General features: G+C 49.5%; 4 non-coding genes across 4 annotated transcripts; all 4 read left to right on the top strand.

Moving 5' to 3' along the window:
• The first annotated feature begins 2,767 nt into the window (after positions 1–2,767).
• trnav-cac (transfer RNA valine (anticodon CAC)) lies at positions 2,768–2,840 on the top strand. Its single transcript has one exon. It is a non-coding gene; the product is annotated as a tRNA-Val (tRNA).
• Positions 2,841–3,283: 443 nt separating this feature from the next.
• trnad-guc (transfer RNA aspartic acid (anticodon GUC)) lies at positions 3,284–3,355 on the top strand. Its single transcript has one exon. It is a non-coding gene; the product is annotated as a tRNA-Asp (tRNA).
• Positions 3,356–4,229: 874 nt separating this feature from the next.
• On the top strand, positions 4,230–4,302 carry trnav-cac (transfer RNA valine (anticodon CAC)). Its single transcript has one exon. It is a non-coding gene; the product is annotated as a tRNA-Val (tRNA).
• A 6,368-nt stretch (positions 4,303–10,670) lies between these two features.
• Positions 10,671–10,743, top strand: trnav-cac (transfer RNA valine (anticodon CAC)). Its single transcript has one exon. It is a non-coding gene; the product is annotated as a tRNA-Val (tRNA).
• The last annotated feature ends 1,426 nt before the right edge of the window (positions 10,744–12,169 follow it).

The raw sequence follows: 12,169 nt of genomic DNA, 5'->3' as shown, positions 1-12,169 counted from the left end.
ACTGGATTTGATGGACCAGAAGAGACATTTCCACTTTATTCACCAAATTGTATTTCAACATTAATCTCGACATTTGGACTTTTTTCTCGAAGTGCACAATAAAAAAGAATCTTCCCCTCTCAAATATTATTTCTCCTGCATGGCCCTGATTCTCTTCCGTACTGGACGATCAAGACCTCAGAGTTGTTTCATTTCAACAGAGGATTTGACCTCTGCAGTTATTGCAGGTTCCTGGAGTTTCCACAAGTGGAATCTGAGACAGAGACTTCAGATATAAGCTGGTTCAGTTCTGCACATGTGCTGTTTTCTGATGACTTTCATACTTGATTCATTCTGCTGATCTTCAGTTTCTTTGGTTTTCCTCCTGCATATGATGAAAATAAGGACAACAGCAGCCAGAACCAGCATCACCCCCGACTGCTGATCTGATGATCACGCTGGTGTCGATCAGAGAGAAATCTGGAATCAAAGGATTCAACTAAATGATTGCAAAGGAAATATGAACAATCCTCTGAATGAATTATGCATGGATGAGCTTTATTGTGATAATAAACAGTTTAGATGATGTTTTGTACTTCTCTCCTTTATTTCCTTGTCTTCATGATTTCAGGGTGTCTTTCCTGTAAAGTCCAGCGTGTATTCAGCATCTATCTTCACTCTGTCTCCTTCAACAACCTGGCAGGTGAATCTTCTCTTGGATCCTCTCTGATGTTTCACCGTCAGATCAGAAACACAGTTGTTCTGTCTGTTTGTTTTTTCTTTGTTTATTTTTAATTGATTGGCTAAATATTTCCCCGATCTGTTTTTTGCGTGTTGCGCGTTCCTTATTCTACTAAGGATATGTTCGTCCTCTAGCATTTTAATTTCGCATTCTAATTCTTTCGTTTTTAAGTTATCTTTCCTTTTCTTATTTGAGGAAAAGAAAATTATTTTACCTTGCATTACTGCTTTTCCTGCTTCCCATAGAACGCTCGCTGATATTTCCGGCTGATCGTTATTTTGCAAAAATATGTCCCATTCTTTCTTTAAAAAATTAATAAAGTCTGGGTCTTTGAGCAATGATGTATTAAATCTCCAATTTTTGGAGGATGATACGCTCCCCCTCTTCCCCAGAGTGAAAGAAACTGGTGTGTGATCGCTAATAATAATTGGGTGTATTTGTGATTCTGAGATATCTCTCATCAGAGAGCTACTGACTAAAAAATAATCTAACCTAGAGTATGAGTGATGAACAGCTGAGAAAAAAGTGTAGTCCCTGAGGGTTGGGTGGAGAGAACGCCATGTATCGCAAAGTAGTAGTAGTAGAAAACCTTTATTTTACCAGGCAAGAATTGCTAAGAATACATTCTTATTTAAGGCAATGGCCTGGTAGGAGGTGAAAGACCCCCTAAGGGGAAGGGAGAGGGGGAGCAAAGACCCAGATCATTCATGTATTGCTTAACAATACTTGCTGACTGCCAACTCCTGTGTCCGCCTGCATTACTGAGCCTGTCCACTCCAGGGTCCAGTACCATGTTGAGTCCTCCGATGATGACTGTGTTGTCTAGGTGAGCAGAAAGTGAGGTGAAAAAAGAGTGAAAAAACGAGGCGTCATCAACATTTGGACCATATATATTAGAAATACATAAATTCATGCTTTGAATTTGCAAGACTAGTATTAAATATCTACCCTGAGTCAATGTGTGTGTCCTTTACAGTAAAATGTACTCTCTTATTAATGAGAATCGCTCCCCCTCTTTGTCTGGAGTTTTAACAGGCTGACAGGCTCTCCCCAGTTCAATTGACTCTCCAGAGGCAAAAATCTGTTTCTCATTCCACCCCCGAAATACTAACAGGAAAATACGTGCTCTATTCCAAAGAGACATTATGTTACTGCTTATTGGAATCAATTTATTAAAAATATTAACCGGAAGAAAGTGTGGATGCTCCCTCATAAGTGTTTAATTGTAAACAAGATTAAGGAGGTTTCGTTCAAAATGATCCATAAGTTTTACCCGGCCAGTCATTATATGCAGAAATAAAAAAAAACACATTAATACAAACTGCTGAAATAATAATAACAGTCTATTTTCTATCCAGTCAAGTAGACAATCATTTTCTGGTTTAGAATTGTATCCATAAATGTTAGCAGTAATCAAAGTAATGGTATTAAGTGTAACTAGCACTAAAGTGTAATGAGCATGGCTGTCCCAGTCTGCATGCAGGAATCTCCAGTAAAGACATTTTTATCTGTGCTGGTTCCAGCAGACGCTCAGAATTGGGAGAAAACCACATGTCATTACCCATTGTGACCTCCAAACATTTACATCGGCAGATAAGGAATGAGATTCCTGAAAGAAACAAAGATCTGTTGGAAGGTGTTTGGAAAATAAAAACAAGGCTTTACGCTTACAATTCTGTCTTAAGGCTGTGATTTAAATTAATTTGGATAATATTTAAAATCTTTAAAACTAATAAATGAAACAAAAGCACAAAAAATGTATGAAGTGTTAAGACATTTTCCCACTGATTTAGAAGACTGATATCCTTACTTACCTCTTGTACGATGGACATTGCTGTATTATTTTACTTATATGTGATGTATTTCATTTATTTATAATTGTTTGTACCATGTTTTCATATTATATTACTGACTGGCCAACGAAGTGAAAGAGCCAGCCCGCAGAAAGCCACTCACCAACCCGTCTCACCGCCCCGCTGCTCAGCAACTCACCTTTGACTCACCGTCCAGAACCTGAGCCACCCAAAGACCCGGCTCACCGTGTCTGTTTCCGTGGTGTAGTGGTTATCACGTTCGCCTCACACGCGAAAGGTCCCCTGTTCGAAACTGGGCGGAAACATGTATGACTTTGCAATAACATTATTTGGACTTGGAAAACCACTCCAGTCCTCTTCTTGGTGCACAGGACAGGAAGGCCGACCATCTCTTTCTCGCATTGGGTCTCATGCAGGAATTAATATTGTTGCAGTTCCACAACTGACCAAGGCCAGTCAATCTCCATTAACGTACACTAGCTCCACCACCAGATCCCAGCAGCAGAGGTTCCGAGAGGGGGTCCCCGGAGGTGCGGGGAACCCCGGACCAGCTGGACCAGAGCCTTGCGGCAAACCGAGCCGAGACTCGCGGGGCTTCACCTGCATTCTCGTCGCGCTGAGAGCGCGGAGAGCCGAGAATCGCGGACCGATATAAAAGTTTAAAAGGAGATGGACACTGACTTTCCAATGACATTGGTACACAGTTATTAAGATCCTGCAATCAGGAAGTTCTTTTGGCAAAAAGCTGTCCTCGTTAGTATAGTGGACAGTATCTCTGCCTGTCACGCAGAAGACCGGGGTTCGATTCCCCGACGGGGAGACTTCTTGTTTCGTACGATGATACCTACATGATTGAGTCAAGTAAACAATGGTCATTAAGAAAATAGACTAGCAGTTGCTGTCTGCCTGCCAAAGAAGCTTCTAAATGCTGCAGCTTGATCAGAGGAAACTCTGATTGAGGGTGGATTTTATACACACAGAAAATGTCATTGAAGAAGTAAAAAGAGCAGTTATTTAGGACAGCATCCAGAGCATCTCTGGGAGAATCGCTTTTTATGCCCGCCGTCGCCTCGTCCCAGACACAGACTGACAGCACGGCCCTAAAAGCCACTCACCAACCCGTCTCACCGCCCCGCTGCTCAGAAACTCACCTTTGACTCAACGTCCAGACCCGGAGCCACCCAGAGACCCGGCTCACCGTGCGAACCCGGGGTCCCGCTGTTAAGCTCCCCCCGACCGGCCACCGGAGTGAAAGAGCCAGCCCGCAGAAAGCCGCTCACCAACCCGTCTCACTGCCCCGCTGCTCAGCAACTCACCATCCAGACCCGGAGCCACCCAAAGACCCGGCTCACCGTGCGAACCCGGGGACCCGCTGTTAAGCCCCCACCCCACCAGCCACCGGAGTGAAAGAGCCAGCCCGCGGAGCTGGAGGAACAGGGCCCTGGTACCCTAAACACCCAGACGCTCTCGGTACAATGGACAGCACTCATGGACAGCACTCTGTCAGGTGCCACCACCACAATGTCAGACCACAATAACAGCAGAAGTGGGTTCCATGGTGTAATGGTTAACATGAGCATGAGTCTTTGAGAGCAGCCAGGAGAAAACCTGCAGTATCCATCTTACTGTCAAGAATTGTAGCAGAGTTTTTTACAGGATTTTATTTTTATGCCCGCCATTTTCAAAGCATGTCTGTTTCCGTAGTGTAGTGGTTATCACGTTCGCCTCACACGCGAAAGGTCCCCTGTTCGAAACTGGGCGGTAACATATATGACTTTGCAATAACATTATTTGGACTTGGAAAACCACTCCAGTCCTCTTCTTGGTCCACAGGACAGGAAGGCCGACCATCTCTTTCTCGCATTGGGTCTCATGCAGAAATTAATTTTGTTGCAGTCCACCAAAAGCTGACCAAAAGCCAGTCATTCTCCATTAACATACACTAGCTCCACCACCAGACCCCAGCAGCAGAGGTTCCGAGAGGGGGTCCCCGGAGGTGCGGGGAACCCCGGACCAGCTGGACCAGAGCCTCGCGGCAAACCGAGCCGAGACTCGCGGGGCTTCACCTGCATTCCCGTCGCGCTGAGACCGCGGAGAGCCGAGAATCGCGGACCGATATAAAAGATTAAAAAGAGATGGACACTGACTTTCCAATGACATTGGTACACAGTTATTAAGTTGGGGCTGCCATGGGCTAGCTACCCATGGCAGCAGTCCCCAACACTGATTCAGTTAGTTGGAGACACCCGCTAAATGCTACAGAAAGTCTACAAAGGAACATACCCCTAGAGCCTGCGAGAGCGGGGGCGCAAGATGGCTCACCGACTGATCACACGGTTGCAGACCCAGGAACGGAAACGACTACCGACAAGGAGAACACAGCACGCGAGATATCCACGACAGCAGCAAAATGCAAGGTTCAGGTGTGCATCTGTGGTTGGAAGAAAGAAACATCAGCGATGGGCTTGAGGATCCACCAAGGGAGGAAAAGGTGTTTGAGAGAGCAGAGACAAGGGCCTCGCATTGACAAGTACTTTTTACGAAGCAACAAGTCAAATCAGTCGAGTGAAGCACAGCAACAGGACTCAAACCAAAGTTTGCAGAGCATCAGCACCCCTGTCACTGAAGAGGGTGAAACAAACACAGAAACGCCGGTGGAGGAGCCCACACAACCACAGAGACCTCCAATGGAGAGAAAGATCAAAGGGCACAAACCTTGTGTGAAGTGGCCCAAAGCTGTCGACAAAAAAGAGTGGGAAACAATCAACAGTGACCTGACACAAATCTTGGAGCAACAAACGGGCACAGCAGAGGGAAAGCTTGAAAGGATGGGTGACATAATCTACAACTATGGAGAAGAATGTTTTGGAGTGAGCAAAGGAAGAAGTGGAAAGAAACTACCAACACCAGCCAAGTCCAGGAGGCAGCAGGAGATCGAAAGACTAATCAGAGAGAGGAGGCAGCTGAAAAAGCAATGGAAAAAAGCCTCCGACACTGAGAGGGAAGGTCTCGTGCTACTCCAAGCAGACATCAAGAGTCGGCTGGCAACTTTGCGAAGAGCAGAGAACTTGAGGAAACTTCGCAAGAAGAAAGAACATACTAGAACACGCTTCTACAAAGATCCCTTCAAGTTTGTCAAAGATCTCTTTGCAAAGGAAAAAAGCGGAACCTTGAAAACATCAAAGCAGGAACTGGAGGATCACCTGGAAAAGGTTCACCATGACTCAAAAAGGCATGAGCGTATAACAATCCCGCCTGACATCCCGCCAATTCATCCACCTGTATCCAACCTGGACACTAGCCCTCCAAAATGGAAAGAAGTGGAGAACGCAGTCCGGCGAGCAAGAGCAGCTTCGGCTCCGGGACCTAACGGAGTACCATATAAGCTCTATAAAAACGCACCGGATGTGCTACGCTTTCTGTGGAGACTCATGAGGGTAGTGTGGCAGAAGCAAGGAATACCCAAGGCTTGGCGAAGGGCTGGTGGCGTGCTAATACCAAAAGAAAAGGATGCATCAGACATCAGCCAATTCCGGCCAATCTGCCTTCTCAACGTCGAGGGGAAAATCTTTTTTAGCATAGTAGCACAGAGGCTGTCCACCTACCTGGAAAGAAACAAGTACATCGATACATCTGTACAGAAAGCTGGAATTCCAGGATTCTCTGGTTGCTTGGAGCATACAAGCATGATCTGGCATCAGATCCAAGCAGCCAAGAAGGACAAGCGAGACCTACATGTGATCTTCCTCGACCTGGCCAATGCATTTGGCTCAGTTCCCCATGAACTTCTCTGGGAATCTTTCAGCTTCTTCCATGTACCAGAATTCATCACCACACTGGTCAAGAACTACTTCCAAGACCTGCAACTGTGCTTCACAACAGCCGACTTCACTACAACATGGCAGCGCTTGGAAGTAGGGATCATGGCAGGCTGCACAGTCTCACCCTTGGTTTTCACAATGGCCATGGAAGTCATCATGAGGGCCTCAAAGTGGGTGGTAGGCGGTGAACGAACCAGGGCTGGGCTCCGTCTTCCACCTATCAGGGCTTACATGGATGACATGACAACACTGACCACTACTGCAGCATGCACCAAGCGTCTACTTGGAAAGCTTCAGGAGAACATCAAGTGGGCCCGAATGAAAATAAAACCAACCAAATCTCGAAGCATCTCCATAGTCAAGGGGGTGCTTAGAGACACAAGGTTCTACATTGATGAAGACCCAATACCAACAGTGTCTGAGCAGCCTGTCAAAAGCCTGGGCAGGTGGTACAACGCAAGCCTCAAGGACAAAGAGCAGGTGCAACAACTAAGGCAAGAGATCGCTAATGGCCTGGAGAACATCAACAAGACTCTTTTGCCCGGGAAACTGAAGCTCTGGTGCCTACAGTTTGGACTCCTCCCCCGAACAATGTGGCCACTCACCATGTATGAAGTCCCAATAACAACTGTGGAGAAGATGGAGCGAACCATCACTTCATATGCAAAAAAGTGGCTTGGCGTCCCACGATGTCTCAGTAACATCGGCCTCTATGGCAAAGGGATCCTGGAGCTACCTCTCACTAGTCTAACTGAGGAATACAAGTGTTCTAAAGTGAGACTCCAGATGACACTGAAGGACTCCAGAGACAAGACCATCAGTACTGCTGCACCGCCCCTAGCAACTGGACGGAAGTGGACACCATCCGATGCAGTGCAGCAAGTTACATCAGCCCTGAGGCACAAAGACATTGTGGGTAGTCCAGCAGGGGAGAGGAGGCTTAGGCCTGACCACAAGAGGACCAACCTGGAAAAAGGCTACAACATCAGAGCAGAGGGCACTAGTGGTCGAGGAGGTGCGTCGACAGGAGGAGGTCTTGAGGAGTGCGAAGGCTGTCTCTCTTGCTAAACAGGGGCAATGGATGCAGTGGGAAGGTGTGGAGAGGAGAAAGATCAGCTGGAGGGACCTCTGGGAAATGGAAGCAAATAAGATCAGCTTTATCATCAGAGCAACCTATGACGTGCTCCCATCACCAAAGAACCTCCATCAATGGTACGGCGAGGATCCAACCTGCGCCCTCTGCCCAACTCCAGCCACCCTCAGACACATCATGACAGGCTGCAAGACTAGCCTCACGCAAGGGAGATACACCTGGCGGCACAATCAGGTCCTCAAAAGCCTGGCATCAGCCCTGGAGAGCATGCGGAGTGTGACCAACGCCTTGCCACCAAGAGCAACCAATCCCCCGAAAACAACAAGGTTTGTCCGAGAGGGACAGAAAACACCCAAACATCCTTCCACCAAGCCAGAAGCAGGACACCTACACGTGGCCCGCGACTGGAAGATGCTGGCAGACATCGGCAAAAAACTAATCTTCCCACCTGAGATTGCCGCCACCAACCTCAGACCAGACCTGGTGCTCTGGTCCCCTTCACTGAAGACTGCGTACATCATAGAGCTCACAGTCCCGTGGGAGAACTCTGTTGAGGAGGCCTATGAGCGTAAGATGCTGCGCTACTCAGAGCTAGCAGCAGATGCGAGGCAGCGTGGCTGGAACACCAAAGTCTATCCAGTTGAAGTGGGATGCAGAGGATTTGTGGCATCGTCTACCATCAGACTGTTGAAGGAACTCGGAAGCCACGGCCAGGTTCTTCGGAGGACCATCAGAGCAGTCTCAGAGGCGGCTGAAAGAAGCAGCCAGTGGATTTGGCTCAAGTGGAAGGACTCGTGCTGGGCCCCAACATCAGATTAACAGGATGGATTTCGGTGGCGGCTGAGCATGGGACACAAGCTGAGGACTGATCATCCTGCGGCGGGCCACCCTTGTGGAGGGTGTAAAGTGTTGGAAGGCCGAAACACCCAATGATGCAAGGGCATACACTACTGAAGATGTGTCTCTTGCCCGGCTGTCCTGAAATTCTACCCTGGCCAAGACTCACCTCCCAAACAACTCGGAGAACCCTGACCTGTTGACTACATACCACTCCCAACAACATGGCATATCTTTAATGAGTGCTCACCACCTATTGGCACAAGGGGCAATTTAACATCTTGTCCTGTGTTTTTTGATTCCTGCAATCAGGAAGTGATTTTGGCACAAAGCTGTCCTTGTTAGTATAGTGGACAGTATCTCTGCCTGTCACGCAGAAGACCGGGGTTCGATTCCCCGACGGGGAGACTTCTTGTTTCGTACGATGATACCTACATGATTGAGTCAAGTAAACAATGGTCATTAAAAAAATAGACTAGCAGTTGCTGTCTGCCTGCCAAAGAAGCTTCTAAATTCTGCAACTTGATCAGAGGAAACTCTGATTGAGGGTGGATTTATACACACAGAAAATGTCATTGAAGAAGTAAAAAGAGCAGTTATTTAGGACAGCATCTAGAGCATCTCTGGGAGAATCGCTTTTTATGCCCGCCGTCGCCTCGTCCCGGACACAGACTGACAGCACGGCCCTGAAAGCCACTCACCAACCCGTCTCACCGCCCCGCTGCTCAGAAACTCACCTTTGACTCACCGTCCAGACCCGGAGCCATCCAAAGACCCGGCTCACCGTGCGAACCCGGGGACCCGCTGTTAAGCTCCCCCCCGACCAGCCACCGGAGTGAAAGAGCCAGCCCGCAGAAAGCCACTCACCAACCCGGCTCACCGCCCCGCTAATCAGCAACTCACCTTTGACTCACCCTCCAGACCCAGAGCCATCCAAAGACCCGGCTCACCGTGCGAACCCGGGGACCCGCTGTTTAGCTCCCCCCCGACCAGCCACCGGAGTGAAAGAGCCAGCCCGCAGAACGCCACTCACCAACCCGGCTCACCGCCCCGCTGCTCTGCACAGCACAGGAAAGCCGACCATCTCTTTCTCGCATTGGGTCTCATGCAGAAATTAATTTTGTTGCAGTTCCACAACTGACCAAAAGCCAGTCATTCTCCATTAACGTACACTAGCTCCACCACCAGACCCCAGCAGCAGAGGTTCCGAGAGGGGGTCCCCGGAGGTGCGGGGAACCCCGGACCAGCTGGACCAGAGCCTCGCGGCAAACCGAGCCGAGACTCGCAGGGCTTCACCTGCATTCCCGTCGCGCTGAGACCGCGGAGAGCCGAGAATCGCGGACCGATATAAAAGATTAAAAAGAGATGGACACTGACTTTCCAATGACATTAGTACACAGTTATTAAGTTCCTGCAATCAGGAAGTTCTTTTGGCAAAAAGCTGTCCTCGTTAGTATAGTGGACAGTATCTCTGCCTGTCACGCAGAAGACCGGGGTTAGATTCCCGGACGGGGAGACTTCTTGTTTCGTACGATGATATCTACATGATTGAGTCAAGTAAACAATGGTCATTAAGAAAAAAGACTAGCAGTTGCTGTCTGCCTGCCAAAGAAGCTTCTAAATGCTGCACCTTGATCAGAGGAAACTCTGATTGAGGGTGGATCTTATACACACAGAAAATGTCATTGAAGAAGTAAAAAGAGCATTTATTTAGGACAGCATCTAGAGCATCTCTGGGAGAATCGCTTTTTATGCCCGCCGTCGCCTCGTCCCAGACACAGACTGACAGCACGGCCCTGAAAGCCACTCACCAACCCGGCTCACCGCCCCGCTGCTCAGAAACTCCAGACCCGGAGCCACCCAGAGACCCGGCTCACCGTGCGAACCCGGGGTCCCGCTGTTAAGCTCCCCCCGACCGGCCACCGGAGTGAAAGAGCCAGCCCGCAGAAAGCCACTCACCAACCCGTCTCACCGCCCCGCTGCTCAGCAACTCACCTTTGACTCACCGTCCAGACCCGGAGCCACCCAGAGACCCGGCTCACCGTGCGAACCCGGGGACCCGCTGTTAAGCCCCCCCCCCACCAGCCACCGGAGTGAAAGAGCCAGCCCGCGGAGCTGGAGGACCAGGGCCCTGGTACCCTAAACACCCAGACGCTCTCGGTACCATGGACAGCACTCATGGACAGCACTCTGTCAGGTGCCACCACCACAATGTCAGACCACAATAACAGCAGAAGTGGGTTCCATGGTGTAATGGTTAACATCAGCATGAGTCTTTGAGAGCAGCCAGGAGAAAACCTGCAGTATCCATCTTACTGTCAAGAATTGTAGCAGAGTTTTTTACAGGATTTTATTTTTATGCCCGCCATTTTCAAAGCATGTCTGTTTCCGTAGTGTAGTGGATATCACGTTCGCCTCACACGCGAAAGGTCCCCCGTTCGAAACTGGGCGGAAACATGTATGATTTTGCAATAACATTATTTGGACTTGGAAAACCACTCCAGTCCTCTTCTTGGTGCACAGGACAGGAAGGCCGACCATCTCTTTCTCGCATTGGGTCTCATGCAGAAATTACTTTTGTTGCAGTTCCACAACTGACCAAAAGCCAGTCATTCTCCATTAAAGTACACTAGCTCCACCACCAGACCCCAGCAGCAGAGGTTCCGAGAGGGGGTCCCCGGAGGTGCGGGGAACCCCGGACCAGCTGGACCAGAGCCTCGCGGCAAACCGAGCCGAGACTCGCGGGGCTTCACCTGCATTCCCGTCGCGCTGAGACCGCGGAGAGCCGAGAATCGCGGACCAATATAAAAGATTAAAAAGAGATGGACACTGACTTTCCAATGACATTGGTACACAGTTATTAAGTTCCTGCAATCAGGAAGTTATTTTGGCAAAAAGCTGTCCTCGTTAGTATAGTGGACAGTATCTCTGCCTGTCACGCAGAAGACCGGGGTTCGATTCCCCGATGGGGAGACTTCTTGTTTCGTACGATGATACCTACATGATTGAGTCAAGTAAACAATGGTCATTAAGAAAATAGACTAGCAGTTGCTGTCTCCCTGCCAAAGAAGCTTCTAAATGCTGCAGCTTGATCAGAGGAAACTCTGATTGAGGGTGGATTTTATACACACAGAAAATGTCATTGAAGAAGTAAAAAGAGCAGTTATTTAGGACAGCATCTAGAGCATCTCTGGGAGAATCGCTTTTTATGCCCGGCGTCGCCTCGTCCCAGACACAGACTGACAGCATGGCCCTGAAAGCCACTCACCAACCCGTCTCACCACCCCGCTGCTCAGAAACTCATCTTTGACTCACCGTCCAGACCCGGAGCCACACAAAGACCCGGCTCACCGTGCGAACCCGGGGACCCGCTGTTAAGCTCCCCCCCGACCAGCCACCGGAGTGAAAGAGCCAGCCCGCAGAAAGCCACTCACCAACCCGGCTCACCGCCCCGCTGCTCAGCAACTCACCTTTGACTCACCGTCCAGACCCGGAGCCACCCAGAGACCCGGCTCACCGTGCGAACCCGGGGTCCCGCTGTTAAGCTCCCCCCCGACCGGCCACCGGAGTGAAAGAGCCAGCCCGCAGAAAGCCACTCACCAACCTGTCTCACCGCCCCGCTGCTCAGCAACTCAACTTTGACTCACCGTCCTGACCCGGAGCCACCCAAAGACCCGGCTCACCGTGCGAACCCGGGGACCCGCTGTTAAGCTCCCCCCCCCACCAGCCACCGGAGTGACAGAGCCAGCCCGCGGAGCTGGATTTTATTTTTATGCCCGCCATTTTCGAAGCATGTCTGTTTCCGTAGTGTAGTGGTTATCACATTCGCCTCACACGCGAAAGGTCCCGTGTTCGAAACTGGGCGGAGACATGTATGACTTTG

Source organism: Cololabis saira, chromosome 7 (assembly GCF_033807715.1).
Source record: "Cololabis saira isolate AMF1-May2022 chromosome 7, fColSai1.1, whole genome shotgun sequence".
NCBI lineage: Eukaryota > Metazoa > Chordata > Actinopteri > Beloniformes > Belonidae > Cololabis > Cololabis saira.
This window is presented reverse-complemented; position numbering and strand designations above follow the sequence as displayed.